Source organism: Lontra canadensis, unplaced genomic scaffold (genome assembly GCF_010015895.1).
Source record: "Lontra canadensis isolate GAN:19392208 unplaced genomic scaffold, GSC_riverotter_1.0 scaffold17, whole genome shotgun sequence".
Classification (NCBI taxonomy): domain Eukaryota; kingdom Metazoa; phylum Chordata; class Mammalia; order Carnivora; family Mustelidae; genus Lontra; species Lontra canadensis.
The window spans coordinates 9199087-9213822 of record NW_022631011.1 but is presented as its reverse complement, the minus strand read 5'-3'; positions in this window follow the sequence as shown (position 1 = coordinate 9213822).

Genomic DNA, 14736 nt, shown 5'->3' with positions numbered 1-14736 from the left:
ATGCAGTTATATATCAGGATTTTTCCCTTAATAGATTGCAGTGGACTGAGCTTTGTAGCCTCCCAAATTCCCGTGTTGCAATCCTAACCACCTAACCACACAGTGACAGTATTAGGAGGTGATGGCCATTGGGGAGGGATTCCATCATGGGGATTTTCTTCATGAATGGGATTAGTGCCCTTTCAAAAGAGACTCCAGAGAGCTCTTTCGCCCTATTTCTGCCGCATCCGGATGCAGTGAGGATACAGTGAGGGGCCGGTTGTCAGCAACGGTATAGAAGGCTCTGTCCAGGAGAATGCCACCGCGCTACACGCTGTTCGCAGGCTTTCAGACCCCGGCACCATGAGCAATACATTTCTGTTGTTCTTGAGCTACCTAGTCTATGGTATTTTGTTGCAGCCGTCTAAGCTGACCAAGACATACATTATATCATGAGCATCTTTTTCAAATTTGCCCTGGGAGAGAAGAAGACCCTCATGACGGTCTTGTGTGGGGAACGTTCCCTGGGGCCGGTCAAGTCAAGCTTACTCCCCACTGTCATTGTTCCCTCCGCCATAGTTTTTGTACTTCCCTGTCTTGTTCCATTCAAGACTGTCCCCCAAGGCTCCAGATCTATTGTCAGAAGGGGCCCTAGTGTCCCCAGGACTGGTTATTTTTTCCTCCCTGGGACCACCATGGGGGGAGACACTTTCTTTTTGTCAGAAGCACAGAAGCAAATGGCCTCCTTACCACCCTTTCCCAGATGACATGCCCTTATGTCTGCTGCAAGGGAAAGAAGTCAGCTTTGTACCTCAGCTGTGATTTATCCTTGTAAGGAAGTCTGAGGTATGTGTAGCCCAGAGAAAGAAAAATAAATTAAATAAATACAGTTAAATTTTCAGTGGTGCATCAAGTCCCACTTATGGGGCCAAACCTAACTTCTAATTTTTTGAAGTTGGTGAATTTATTATGTATCTGTGTCTCTTGTGCATACCACCTGCTTCAACGAAGAGGGGTTTAATGCAGGTTTCTATGAGGATAAAGATGGTGATGATTATTTGTGCGTACAACGTTTATAGCATAAGATCAGGAAGGAAGATTTGATTCTAATCCAAATACTTCCACCTAAATAAGGATCCTGATCCGAACAATGACTATTTTCGAAACAGCATCTTTTTTATGGTATTGAAAGTGATGCTTATTCATTAAATGAGATAACAAACACCCAGGAATATATAAGAAGAAAATAGAACCAACCCATCTATAGTCCCACTTCTTAGCTGACATTTGGTGTGTTTATTCTCTCTCCTGTACCCCTTTCTCATGTACTTTTGTTTTGTTTTACATATTTATGTTCATAATTATGCTGTATATGGTAAAGTCAATCATCAGACGTTTTCACTTAAAACATTATGTCATGAACACCTTTGCCAAATTCTTGGAAACATATTTTACCAAAGCCCTACTTGAAGGTATGAAGGTTGTTCTTTATTAATTTTTAAAACTGAAAATATATAGCATTTGTGGGCATTTTTATATCCGTATCTTGGGGCAAACCTCAACTTATTTCCCCAGAAAATATTGCTAAAAGTAGATTTTTTAACAAATGAAAATGTCTTGATACTTACTGCTATGTTACCTTGTAGAAAATCTGAACCAATTTAGACTCTCATTAACAATATTTGGATGTACATATTTCTAGTGCAACCTTGTCAGCATTGAAAAATGTGATTTAGAAAAAAGGGAAAGGATTATTTTGACGAACAGGCAAAAATACAAATCATATTGTTGTTTTAATTTGCATAAAATACTAAATTCTTATTGTTGCTTATTTTTGTTTGCCTTTTGTGAACTGCCTTCTCAAATTCTTTGCTGATTTTCCATTGATCTTATTTCTTTGCAGAGCTCTGATATATGATAAAAATATTTCCCCCAGATACTTGCTCTTGTTTCAAAATTAAATAGTGATCTCCTACCCCAAACGTAAGTTTCTGATACTTAGATATTAAAATGTAGCTATCCTGTCCTTTAAGGATGTCTTTCTTCATTTTTAGGTATAGATCACATTTTAAAATAGCATACATTTTCTTCTGTTTTATCTTCCATCCCTCCCTGCCACCCTCCCTTCTTTCATTTTATAATTAATGGGTCAATGCCTTTGGGGTATGGTATAGGGCAGAAATCTAACATTTTCTTTTCAAATATGTAATCAGTTGTCTAAGAGCCATTTATTAAATATTCTTTTCTTCCTCCCTTGATTTAAAATGTGATCCTGGTCAAATGCTAAACTTTAATTTTCATTAGAGTCTATTTCTGGAACTGCTTCTGTGCCATTGATTCATCTGACAATTCTTGCTCTGGTACCACGTTGCTTTAATTACTGAGTTTTATACTATAGTAAGTGTTATTATCTGGCAGTGTTAGTCTCCTCTCATTACTTTCTTTTTAGGGGGCTTCTTTGTTTATTCTTCTAGAAGGATTTTTATATTACCTTTTCAAACAATTTCAGTGTTTTGATTTAAGTAAACTGAAACTTATGAATCATTTTAGAGAAAATGATACACTTACAATATTATCTTGAAAAAAAATTTCTTCTTATTCAGGAATACTCTCTGTTTCTTAATTCATTCAAGACGTTTATGTACCTCAGTAAAGTGTAATAGTTTTCTTCATCAAATGCTACCAGCTTCCTACATTTAAAGCTAATATTTCAGATATTTGCTATTTTTTTTAATGGAAAACCACTGTGAGGGGTGTGTGTGTGTGTGTGTGTGTGCATGTGTGTGTACATATTTTATATTTGTTCACAAATATTTTGGTTACTTCTCTTAAGTTTTCCTTTTGCATCCCTTATTTAAATATATAAGCCTCATTTATTTTTCTTGTTTTCTTGCATTGGCTACATCTGCCAAAGTCGTATTTAAAAGCAGGGACATCTGGTATCCTTTGTATTGCTTCTTACTCTGATGTGGGCTCCTTTGGTGTTTTATCATTTACCCAATGTCCACTACTATTTTAAAAGAGATTTTTTTTAAAGGAAGGAAGCTTTATTCTTAGTATCAGAAATATTTTTATCCTTTAAAATTGATATGATATTGGTGGATTTCTAGTATCATCCCAATCTTTAAATTTCAGAAGTCCCATTTACCTGATCATGTAATTTTTGATATGCTTATGATTTTAATTTGTGTTGCTATTTTATTTGGGATTTTTGCATTTGTATTTTCAGTAAGTAGGATCTGTAGGTGTTTGTGTATGGTTCTGTGTGTATGTGTATGGGGCATGTGGGTATATAAATGTGTGTTCTTTCTGTCAAGTTTGGGGAACAGGGTTGTAGAGACCAAACTGGAAATGTCATAAAAATAAACACTGGAATATTTAACAGAGCATGGACATTGTTCCTTGAGAGTTTTAAAGAACTCACGTATTTTCTTGTGCCATTTAGGAGGTAACAGATACTTACATCATGAGATTTTTTTCATTGCGTTTCATAGTTCTATATTCTTTCCCTTCATGATTAATTTTGATTCACTTATATTTTAATAGAAAATTGCTCCTTTCATCATTGTTGTATCTTTTAAGTGTATGGATATATGTACTTTCTCATTTCTAATTTTTTCCTTTATGTCTTCTTTAGTTTTACTTGAATATATTACTCAGCATTTAGCTATTTGGCTTTTCCTTTTCAAAGCTTTATTTGTAGGATTTATTGATTTTATAATTTTTAATTCATAATTTTTAAATGATTTTTAAATTTCTGCTTTCCTTGAGATTATCTTAATTTTCTTCCAATAACCAAGTTGGATGTGATGTTTATTTATTTTCACATTTCATTTTTAATTTTGGAAGAATTTAATTTAATTAATTTTGTAGGCCTTCTATTTATCACTGAAAAAATTTTGGCTACAACAAAAGTTTTATGTATAATTTTCTATTCGTTACAATTTTCTAAATAACTATTTAAGCATTTAGACTTGGTGTGATTTAGGAATACTTTTTCATTTTCCAAGTGCTTGTGTTTTGTTGTTTCTGCTCTTTGAAATATATTTGCAACATTTTCTCCTTTTTGCAATTTATTCAAATTTTACAGTGTAGTGTTTCATATACATTTGAAAAGGTACAGCATTATCTGTTGGTAGTATATAGAGTTAAATACATGTCTCTATGAGATACCTAAGATGAAATTTAGTCCAAAGAGTTTTGAAAATATAATAGATAGAAAGTAAAATGCTGTCTGATACAACTGATAGGACCAGAGCCCACGTAGCTATTGGAGAAGGGTGTTATCCCATCTAAATACAACTGACCTTCCCATCGCCAGCCAGTGCCTGCAACGAGAGTTGAGTGCAGCCTGGGGAGGTCCAGCCTGGGGAGGCTGAACTTAGCCTGAGAAGATACACTGGAGTGCAGCTGCACAGGAAGGTGAAATCTCAGGGTTGGAGCAAAAGTAGAGGAGGGAGGGCAAATGGAGGGACCCTGGAGACAGGCCTGGAACTGGCACCTTCAGAAGTGGGTGCATCTGTTGGCAAGGATCATTTGTCCTCTCTTTTCCTCTTTGTAAACTCTTAGTAAATCCTTGCTAAAGACTGTAGTCTATCCTCAGCCATGGGACTTAAAAGAAAGGTTTTTTCTAGACTTGTGCAGAGAAGGAAAGAGAAGTGAAGCCTCTGCAAGGTGGGTGGGCAATCAAACTGACCCTCCCCAGGCCCATCTACGGCAAAGATGGCAGCTGGGCAGCTGGAGGAGGCAGCCAGAGCAGAGGGATATAAGGGCTTGGTCGGTATTGGTGAGGCAGCTCTGGGGCTGAGGAGCCCTGAAGGGCTGTAAGAACAAGGAAGCTCTTCGAGGGTGGTACTCCTTGCCTGGTCAGATGGGGGTACAATGTACGCAACTGGAGCTGTCAAGTGAGTTTTATTTTAGGCTAGACTAGTGCAGTTAGAAGACATTTAAATTAGAAATACTTTAAATAAGCATTATTAATTATACTGTTTGGAACCCTCCATTCTTTTCTGACAATATGATCGGCCTAAACCTGGGAGAAATGTGTTCAGCTTTTCTGTGATTAACATATGGCTCTCAGTTTTCTTGTTTGTCAGAGATTCTGCTTTACATTTCATGATGCTATAATATAATGTGAGATGAAGACATGCATTTGTTGTATCCTAATTGTGGACTCTACCCATAATCAATTTAAAATGCCCCTCTTGGCCTATTTAATGCTTTGTTTGCAATTTCTATCCCTATTTCCTTTTTTGTGTATATACATCTTGGCTAAGCATTTAACCTTTATTTCTGACCTTGATTGAGTTGTATCTTGTGTATTTTGTATTTTGACCAAACATAAAAAAATGCCTTTATTTATTAATGAGGGAGTTAATTAGATTGATAGTTATTTTCAAAACTGATGCACAGAGTGGACATTGCTGTCCCCTGCCTGGAATCTTTTCTCCTGCCGTGTCCTAATGGAGCCTACATATTTCCAGGAGATTTTCTTTGAACCTGAATCCACCCCAGTTCTAAGGTGGGCCTGATGGGTTCAAATGTAATTCCACTCTGTGCCAGTGGCTGCTTCCACAATGAACAGGTAACTCAATCCTGGCAAAGACATCGAGCGAGGAAATGGGTTTAGAGGCTTTTCTGGATAAATGTCTTTGCTCTTAAGAAAGCCATAGGAAAGGGCGGTCTCTCTTCCTCTGCTAGGCCTCATCAGGTCTAGACATTGCACCTGGACCTGCCATAGACCATAGAGTGCCATCTTGCTGCCTGTGTGTGTCCAAAGTCCTCACAAGGAAGGATGGCAGATCCATCAGAAAGGATGAATACCCAATGTTTGTATCAACATGGACGAGACTGGAGGAGATTATGCTGAGTGAAATAGGTCAAGCAGAGAAAGTCAATTATCATATGGTTTCACTTACTTGTGGAGCATAAGGAATAACATGGAGGACAGTAGGAGAAGGAAAGGAAAAGTGAAGTGGGGTAAATCAGAGAGTGAGATGAAGCATGAGAGGCTGTGAACTATGAGAAACAAAAGGAGGGTTTTGGAGGGGGGTGTTGGGGGGTGGGATGAGCCTGGTGGTGGGTATTAAGGAGGGCACAGATTGCATGGAGCACTGGGTGTGGTGCATAAACAATAAATCCTGGAATATTGGAAAAATAAAATAAGATTAAAAAAAAAAAAGAAGGGTGGATGGCAGAGTAAGAGATGGGAAGAACCTGAGTTCCTGAAAATATCCCTAAGCTTCTGAATCAGTGGCCCTGTGGCTATCCCACATGTTTCATTCCCGCCACATAAAATTAGGAAAGGTTTTAGTTGTTCTTTGAGCCAGTATACATCTCGGTTTCTGATAATTGTAGCCAAGGGCACTTAAGTGACACAATATGTTCATTTTTCATTTTTTACATTTATTTCGTGCTTCTAATTTATTATTTCTCTTTTTTTGGTTTTGTGTTTATATATAGATTTTTATATATTATATATAATATATTACATATATTATATATAATTCTTAATATAGCATATATAAATTATTATATAATATATAACATATTATTATAGCATACAATATATGTTATATATAATACACTATGCAATATATGTTATACATTATATAATATATATATAGATTATAGAAATATATAGATTTATATTTATATATAGAATATATATAGATCTATAGATATAGATTCATTATAGATTATATTTTATTTATATATAGATTTATATATAGATGATATATAGATTATATTTTATTTAACACAATTTATTACTGGACTAACTAATATCTTTTTGAGCAATTTTATTCAGAAGTTGTAATCACAGAGTGATCACTTGGTTGGTTGTAGAATTTCCCTAGAAATTCTGTGTATTTTTTTTTTATATGTTCTCATACTTACTGCTATGTGGAAGTTTGAGCCTGTTCTTTTTTCTCTTTGGAGTCTATCCAGTTCATTTCTATTCAGATACTAGTGGTGTGTGTGTTTACATAATTAATTTTCATTGCACAAGTAATTCCTCAAATAGTCTCCTTCCACATATTAAGAAGTTTCATTAAAAAAAAAAATTCCATTTGACCACCCTTCCCTCAACTCAGATTTTTACCTGAGGTAACTACCACGAACATTTTCTGTGAATCCTTCCAGAAAAGTTTCTATGAACTTATGTACATATATCCTTAACTAGAGAGAGCACTTCATTATTATTTCAAGGAAAGAGTACTTTGAGAATGTATGTTGAAGGCACCAGTGAGAAGTTTGTGATATGATGGGGTGGACATACAGAGCAATGTGGTTACCTAGGAAAGGAGACTCCTCTTTGTGACAGTGGGTGTGTGGCCCATTATCTGCTGAGGTAGATTTAGGAGATCTAATTCAAGATTTATTCCATAGGAACAAGCAAGGCTATCTTCTCAGGCCTGTGGGCTTGTTTTCCATATCAGGCTCACCTTATAAATTAATGTGCACCGCAGCTCCAGAGCTCATGTAACATGGAGAGTCTCCACTATGATTACGACTCATGACAACCTTATTATCACACCCATTTTATGGTTGGAGATTCTGGCCAGGGTGTACTTAGCCCTGTTCAGTTTTCCCATATTCTCATGTGATTTCACTAGGATTTGGAAAAAGCGAAAGACCTGGGCTTCACTACAAGAGGCCACCGTAGGAAGAATGCAGGCCAAATTGCTTAGAAAGGGCAGGTTGCCTGGAACTGGGGGAGAGAAGAACGTCAATTATAAGCTCTTTGCCAGTGCACCTCTAATCTTTTGATTAGAAAAGAGGGAGGCTTCTTTTCATGAGAAATCAACTTGTCCAAAGAGGATAGTGCTCTGAACATTGAGCTGAGGAGATCCAGTGAATGAGCTTGGGCTCTCCCTGGCCTGAGCTCTAGAGAAACAATTCCCAGGCTCTTTCCCAAAAAGTAAACCTATTGTACCCAGCTCCTTATGGATCCCATAAGATTTGTTTCTCAAGTGAACCAATGTAGTAAAAAATGTGTTTTCCTATTTTAATTACTCCCATAACTTCTGAAGAGCACATGACGCTCCAGATTACCACACCGAGCTGTTGGCATTGCTGCCAGTGGCAAAGGAGGTTCTGTCTGATAAGCCCAAGAAACTTGCTGTGGGTAGACAACCTGCGCCAGGCTTTTAGGAATTTGGAAGATCGAGCAATTTACTACTTTTATATGACTTACATTTTAGTGTCATTCATGTCCATAAAAAAAGGAACAGCCAAACAGACTGGTAAATGCTGACTTGTGCATCTGTTGGGTCTGGCAGCTCCTAGCCTCGTTTTAGTAGTGATGCCTTCTGGAACCACTCAGTCTAGTGGACCTCTCCCCACCCACATCCCTCTCCATCTTGCCATCTGCTTAATTTCCTTATAACTCTTATCATGATCTGAACTTATCTGGTGCATGCACTTGTTGCTCATCCATCTCCCCCTCCCAAATGTATGCTCCATGAGGCAGGGGTCTTGCCTGCCTCGTCTACCGCATAGACACAGTTAAGAGAAGTGCTTGCTGGGGAGGAGGGATTCAATACACAAGCATTTAACTTGTTGAATGAACTCATAGGTTAAAATCCTAATGGTGGAAGTTTGGGCACTGGAGTCCCAAGTAAGGAAAGGAAACATGATGCAAGATGACCCAACTACATGGAGGTACTGATTCCAAACTCTGTGTGGTCAAGCCCTGAGGCTCATGGCCAAGGGAGGGTCTTTTCTTTTTTACTCATAATAGATGAGATTTGTATGTTGGAACAAAGAGCCAGAAGATAAACATGACTACAGACAAATTCTGAATTTGGATTCAAATTACAAGTTACACAAACATCTCTATCCCAGATAGAGATGTTTGATTGACAATACTTTAGGGAAACAAACTGTATTTTGGCAGTCTCATCTTTTGTAAATTAACAGCATGAATAGTTCTTAAATATTTTACACAATTAATGGAATATCATGTCTAACAATACACATAACATCAACATCATTGTAGCCACCACTCATTTTACACCAGCCATGTACCAGGAACTGTGCTTCATGCATTTTATACATGACTGTGACTCATGACAACCTTATTATCACACCCATTTTATGGATGGAGAGACCTAGGCTCTGAATACTTAAACCTATAGCAGGGAAGAGCTCAGACGTGGTGGAACCGAGTGTATCTATTGCAGAAAGCTGTTGTTAGTAACCACTGATTGTCTCACTGCTCTACGTGTCTTCAAACACATCTGGGGCATTGGCCTCAGCTCTAGTAGGTGTGTTTTAAGACAAAAAATAAACAAGCAGTGGCTTCACAGAGAGGTCATGGGCATGGTAAAGGGTCTGGAAACCACAGCCTATGGGGAACATTCAAAAAGAAGGAGGGTGTTCAGTGCAGAGGAGAGATGATGGAAGGTGGGGTCAGGAATGAAAGGGTGTCAAAGGTCGTGCTTGGGTCTGAACAGCAGAACTGGAATAGCAGACGGAAGTTCCAGTGAAGCAGGTTTCAACTTGACAGGAGAACGAACTTTCTAAAGATTAAAGATGTGGGATGAAGCTTTTGAACCCAACCCCCCTTCACCCTCCAAGCATGCATAGCCATCTGTCAAAGATGTTGGATTTCAGGAAGGAGTCCCTTCCACCTCTCTGAGTCTGGGATTTTCTAGATAGGTTAAATTTTATTTAAAAGAAAGGTAAAGATCATTTGAGCTGATCTAAGGGGAATCTTGTCTAGGAGCAGGGGGATTATATTACTCTCTGAGTTCCTGTCAGCCATTTCAGCATGTAACTCTTCCACTGGGGCCACACCTGGGGCACATCTGAAGTCAGGAAAGGGGATTTGTATTTGTTCTGAACCTAAATCCTCTTTAAAAATAATAATTCATTGGATGGTATTCTGGTATTCAGTTCGTTTCAAAGTGTCTTTCTCATGTATTTATTTTGTGTTCAGCCCCAGGTAGGTGCTAATATTTTAACCATGCCCCTCTGAACCCCACTCCTCCTAAATTCCATTCTACGCCAAGACTATGGCCTGTCCTGCCTCTTGTGGCCCCTCCGACACCTTCTATCCCTAGACAGATTCAGAAACTAGATACGGGTAGAAATTAACTGTGCTTATAATTTATGAAACCCGAAGAGGAGTGGAGAGAAAAAGGAATGAATCTGACATGATTACAAGGACAAAGGCAGCTCTGGGTGCATTTCCACAAGCCAGGGTGGGTTAAATTTTCTCTAGAGGCAGTGTGCTTATTTGTGGTTTCCCACCAGCCTCTTGGTGCGGAGAGCATCTACAAAGTGCTAGATGAAATGGGCTTGTGTGCGATTTCAAAGAAGTATTAGAATCTTGGTGTAAGATTTCAAGAGCCCCAGCCTCTGAAATCGCCCTTCTATGGGCCCAAAATTTTACAGTCAGAGCACAGGTGTTCTGAGCTAGACATTTCCCTTGGCATTCCTCTAAAGGCAATTCACCTGAGAAATGAAATGCCTTGGCTCCTGAGGTCATCTCCAGGAGGAGAGTCCTGGAAGTGGTAGTAGATTACTGATTACTTGCTTCATACCGGGCACTCTCCTAAGACTGTGGCATATTTATCTAATTTAATATTCACGATCGCAGTGTAACTATACACTATTACTATCTGTGTGTTACATATGAAGGAACTGAAATTTAGAAAAGTTAACTGCTTTGTCAAAATTCGCAGACATGGTATATGGTTGGTATAGACTGAATGTTTGTGTTCCCCCAAAGTTGATAGATTGAAATCCAGTTCCCAATGTGATGGTGTTTGGAGGTTGGGCCTTTTGAATTTGATTAGGTCATGAGTGTGGAGCTCTCATCAGTGGGATTAGTGGCCTTTTAAAAGAGATCCCAGAGAGCCCTTAAACCCCTTCACCATGTGAGGACACTGTGAAAAGATGGCTATCTGTGAACCGGAAGGAGACCCTTACCAGACATCAAATCTGCCAGTGCCTTGATCTTGGACTTCCCAGCCTCCAAAAAGATGAGAAATAAATTTCTGTTGTTTATAAGCCACACAGTCTGTACTATTTTTGTTATAGCAGCTCAGACTCAGACAATGGTAGAGATTGGATTTGACTTCAGAACCTATCATCTTAGCAAATATATAATACTGTTGCCATTCTAAATAAAGTAATTATATAACTCTCAGAAATAGGAGAGAGCTCATCACAAAACACTATGTCTGTCTGTGTGTGTGTGGGAGAGGGTGGTGGGGAGGTTTTTATTGTGAATTAACTTTCTAACCCTGAGTAAATTACTAATCTAGAATTTATCTGAGATGGTTAATGTAATTCTGACTTCTGTAAGGTCATTATTAGCATTTTATTATTTGTCTTAAAGTCAATTGAAGGTACATGTCAGGGAGTAATTACTTGCTGAGTAACCCAGGTATATTTTCCTCCCCTTCCTTTATTCCTCCCTTCGGTCTACCTTCTCCCTTCTTCCTTTCCTCTTCTTTCCTTCCTTTTCAGTAATTTAGTTATTTCTGAGTATTTGCTTTGTGCCTATCAGTAATTTAGTTATTTCTGAGTATTTGCTTTGTGCCTATACAGTGGAGGTACAAAGATAAGTGAGTCTCAGTCTGTATTCTTAAGGACCTCACAGCCTGGAAAGGGAGTTAAAAATAATTACTATTCAACATGGCAATGGTTATAAAGGAGCAGATTTTCCAAACTAGTTTTTTAAAGAACACTCTTTGGCAGAATGTTAAGTAAGGGTATCATGAAAAAGAAGTATTTTAAGTTAAAACAAGTTTAGGAAATGCTGGGTTAAATAAAATTAAGCAAGGTTTATCTTACAGGGAATTTTCAGGCCTTTTAAATTGCTAATGTGCTCTGTGAATTACCAAGAAGGGACGAGAACATATTTTGCAAGCCCGGTTGACCTCAGAACGGTTCTTTTTTCCTGGCACATGTAATAAAATGTTTATTCACTCTTCTCTCTCTCTCTCCCTTGGTCCATCATCCATCCATCCATCCATCCATCCATCCATCCATCCAGTCTTCCTTCTGTTTATCCAGTATTTCTCACGTACCCACTATGTGCCAGATATGATATTGCATCCTTGGAATCCTTTAGTAAACGAATCTGCACAGTTACTGTTTTTTTGGGGGGGAGATAAACATCAAAGAAGCAAATACATTATATATAAGATTATTATCCCAGTGTGGTAAGATCCACATAGGAAATAACCAGAGCTTTAAGACAAGGGAAAAAAAAAAGCGAACAAAGCCAGAGTGATCTACTTATGTAGGTGGTTGAGAAAGCCCTCTGTGTGCAAAAGACATTTAAAGCAAGTACCTGAAGGAAGAGGATGAGCCAGCTTTGCGAAGAGCAAGAGGAAGAGCCATCCAGGAAGAAGAAACAGCAAGTGCCAAAACCCTGGAATGCAGACAGGCTTGGCAAGCTCCAGGAACAGAGCTTCCTCCAGGAGTGCAGGTCTGCTTTAAGGCAGAAGGCTGAACTTGACACATTTTTAAGAATTAGAATCTCATCATCATGATATCACAGCGTTGGAGGAGACCCTGACACCATCTTATTCCAAGTTCTTATCCAAGAGGATCCCGTCTTCTAAGATACAGGGCTGCCTGCTCAGCTTGGCTCGGTTTATAGGGTTTTCCCCTTTAGATGTGAGGTAAACTTCAGCCCCAACGTGGCTAGGGAAAGCATTGCTTGTGACATTTCTCTCCTTCATATGAAATGAGGACTAGGGAGGATTGTGTATAAGGAGAAAATTTCTTTCAGAGGTGCAAATCCCAATGCAAGGGACCATAGCTGGTAACCTTCACTCTAGCCTAAAAATAGGAAACAACAAGGCTGAAGGGGGAAATTGACAGAAACCCCGAGCTAGGCTCAGTGGCCAAGGAGGGGAAGGAGGAAAGCTCTGATTTGTGCAGCCCGAGTGCCTCACTCCCAAAGCTTTTATCTTTCAATTCTTCCTGCAAGATTAAGCATCCCCAAACACCACTTTTATGGTCTCTGCCCTGGTTCAAGGAGTTACAATGGATCTTCTTTACTGTCAAGTCAAGTAAAAATCTCCCTGCTAGACATTCAGGACTATCCATTATTATCATCATTTTCTTTTGGCTAACCCTCTGCCTTCTTCTTACCCCCTTCCCCAGCATGCGCACACACACATACACACACTGAATTTGTTTCATTGTGCAATTAGTGCCACAAAGGAATAACAAAATATTTCTGATTTGGGAATCACACTCCTGGCTTTAAGCCTATCATTTCTTGACTGCTTGAATGTGTATCTCGCAGACCGTCAACTTCTTTAACTGCATTGACAGATAATAATAATAACAATAATAATAATAATAATAATAATAATAATGCTTGTTGGGGTACCTAGGTTGCAGAGTTGGTTGAGTGTCTGACTCTTGGTTTCAGCTCAAGTCATGATCTTAGGGTCTTGAAATCAAGCCCCATGTTGGGCTCCATGCTCAGTGGGGAGTTTGCTTGTAATTCTCTCCCTCTCCCTCTGCTCCTCACCCCACTCAAATAAATAAATAATCTTTAAAAAACAATAATGCTTGTTAAGTAATAATAATACATGTCACAGAGATGCTTGGGTGGCTTAGTCGGCTCAGGTTATGATCCCAGGGTCCTGGGATTGAGTCTTGCATTGGGCTCTCTGCTCAGCGAGGAGCCCACTTCTCTCTCTCCCTCTGCTGCTCCCCCTCTGCTTGTGTTTCTCTCTTTCTCTCTCTCTCTGACAAATAAATAAATAAATCTTAAAAAAGTAATACTTGTCACATAGGGATGTTATTTTTTTGAACTCAACGGTCACAGTATCTTCCCTACTATGGAAGCTTCCCTACCTTGGACGCTCAATTCTTCCACCTTGCTTGCTACCTGCTGGGCCCCTGCCTCTTTGGTTCTCTCATCCTCCTTTAGACTTTAAGATTCTTACTTAGTTGTTCACAGTTGGCCTTTGAAACACAGACTCTGGTTCCCATTTAATGCATGTTTTACCATCAGAGGCAACCTGGCTTTCCTTCATTTCCAGTTCTTATTTCCAAGTAACTCAGCTTGGATAAGAGCTTTCAGCTCCTACTTATTTGAGAGGAAGATTTGGAAAGTTATTTTCTGAGGCCTAACCTCAGTAAGTTGAGACAATTGAGGTCTAGTTCTTTCCTCTTGGCTGGTTTTTGCTCAGCTAAGAACTCCCCTTGTTTTTTTCCTGGCTGCAGAAGACACTCCCAGAGAGCCTTTTTGTTCTGTCTTTTAGCCTCACGGTCTTGTGATTCTCAACAGTCACTGATGCATGCTCTGTGGCTGGCCATGCTTTCTAAACTCCGGCTTACTATGACCTAAACTAATTCAAATGAAGATAGAAGAGCTTTGTTTCAAAACCAGAATCCAGTATATCCTAGCTCTCACCATAGCCATCACCATCCCTAAAGAAATTCTCTCAGATTACCTGGGCATCCCTTCTCCTTTCTGCTGTAAATGCCACAAGTTTGTAGGTAAGTGAAGATAAGGCATGGGCTACTCAGATCCTTTTCCTAGTGTTGCTAGTGGTTGAAGAAGCAGGTGGGAAAAGGTACTTCTTTTATTGCCCAGGACTTCTTGATGTCCTGGCCAAATAGATGACAATGTTTAATAACCTGGTTTAGCAGGGGATGGTCATAGCACATAGACAAGGTCAAGCATTGACCTTGTCTAGCATTGACCTTGTCTAGGGTGCCTTCATAGACTAGGTCTGTTTTCTTGCCAGTAGCTGGAGAAGAATGCCCAGG